The sequence below is a fragment of the Rutidosis leptorrhynchoides genome, chromosome 4, assembly GCF_046630445.1.
Source record: "Rutidosis leptorrhynchoides isolate AG116_Rl617_1_P2 chromosome 4, CSIRO_AGI_Rlap_v1, whole genome shotgun sequence".
Classification (NCBI taxonomy): Eukaryota; Viridiplantae; Streptophyta; class Magnoliopsida; order Asterales; family Asteraceae; genus Rutidosis; species Rutidosis leptorrhynchoides.
In genome coordinates, this window is record NC_092336.1 from 560,947,651 (window position 1) to 560,949,979 (window position 2,329).

Sequence of the window (2,329 nt, forward strand, 5' to 3'; positions counted from 1 at the left end):
TAATTGACTTAATAATAATCTTGATGAACTCAATGACTCGAATGCAACGTCTTTTGAAATATGCCATGAACGACTCCAAGTAATATCTTTAAAATGAGCAAATGCACAGTGGGAGATTTCTTTCGTACCTGAGAATGAACATGCTTAAAAGTGTCAACCAAAAGGTTGGTGAGTTCATTAGTTTAACATAAATAATCATTTTCATCATTTTAATAGACCACAAGATTTCATATTTCCATTTTTCATAAACATACGTCCCATGCATAGAGACAAAATATCATTCATATGGATTGAACACCTGGTAACCGACATTCACAATATGTATATAAGAATATCCCCATCATTCTGGGATCCTCCTTTGGACATGATATAAATTTCGAAGTACTAAAGCATCCGGTACTTTGGTTGGGGCTTGTTGGGCCCGATAGATCTATCTTTAGAGTTCGCGTCAATTAGGGTGTTTGTTCCCTAATTCTTAGATTACCAGACTTACTAAAAAGGGGCATATTCGATTTCGATCATTCAACCATATAATGTAGTTTCAATTACTTGTGTCTATTTCGTAAAACATTTATAAAAACAGCGCATGTATTCTCAGTCCCAAAAATATATATTGCAAAAGCATTTAAAAAGGGATTAATGAAACTCACATAATGTATTTTGTAGTAAAAATACATATGACTATATTGAACAATGCAGAGTTGACCTTCGATTCACGAACCTATATCAAGTATATATATATTAAATAATATAATGAACTTGTTCTAGTAATAAAACAACTTTTAATTAATTATAATATTCTTTTTAGTACCATATATATCCCAACTGCTATATATATATATATATATATATATATATATATATATATATATATATATATATATATATATATATATTTATAATTTCATATCCGTTTTAGTATTTTAACAATTTATGATCTGTTAGTAATTCAATGAATTTATATTATCAATTTTAAATCATTAAAATATTTTAATCAATAATTAATATTAATATGTTTAATTATTTATAAAAATTAGTATATTAGTAAGGGTTGAATTAGATTTAATCATAATTAAACATAATGTATCATATTAAGTTTTTAGCAAAAACCCTATATCTTTAATATTAAAATTGTTGAAATTAATTAAGTATGTTAAGCGCTTATTAATATATTTAAACTTATATAGGTGTAATTTAGTATTTAAAACAAAAATTAAATTTTTTTTTGATTATTAAGTTTTTTTTTTTTATATATATATATATCTTATAATTATAACCTATTAATAAGAAATACTTATAATTATTTTCATAATATACCTTTCATATCTTCCATGTTCCTTATTATGTGTATAATGATAATAATAATAATAATGATAATAATAAGAATAATAAAATAAGAATATTAATATTAGTAAATAATAACAATATTAATAATAGTTATATCAAGTATTAATAATACTTATAGAAAAAACATGATCCAATGAGCCAAATATTAAGTACACAGCCCAATAGAACATGTTAGCCCAACTTGAAGTCCAAGAATTTATTTAAGAGGCCCGATTTAAATTGGTGGGTGTGTTACTATCGATCAGTAAAAAAAAATATATATATATAAATAAAAGAGTCACGCGTCTGTTGACTCTCTCAAACAGACCGAATAGCAGAAGCTAGAAGAAGATAATACGAATTTAGGGATCTTTGATTCGTCAACAGATAATTAAATCAAGAAAACAATCATCGATGTACATCAGGTTATCATCATCATCGTTCAATCGTCATCATCAATCCTAATTGTCATCGTCATCGAATAACAGCAGATACTCGAAGTATCAGTTGGTGTTAGGTGGATGTTTGTTTAAATTTAGAAGAAAGAATTAAGTATCACCGCGTGTAATATTCAAGAATTCATCAATTTGTCAATAATCGATCATGAATTCGAGCCTGCAATGGATCAAATAGGTATTTGGTGTTCTTTTTATTTATTTACTTATCTATTTATATTATGGAATATTGTATCAATCATCATCGTCCGTTGTAAGTTTTTTTTAAAAATCAATTCATTCAGATTTATTATGGTGTAACCTATTTGTTTGTTTTGATTGAATAAATTAGAAAATAATACATATAGTTGTGTTCAATAGAGTTAGTAAAATTGTGGTTGTGAATGTAAAACGAATGTAAAATTTAGTTATCTTGTCGGGAATATGATAAACAAGTTTAGTTGTAGCTGTAAATCCGTAGTACTTACAGCAGTGGACTTCGAGTTTTAGCAGCAGTCAAATATGATGGTGATTGTGGTTTGGTTTCGGTTTTGTAGTCTTAACAGCCA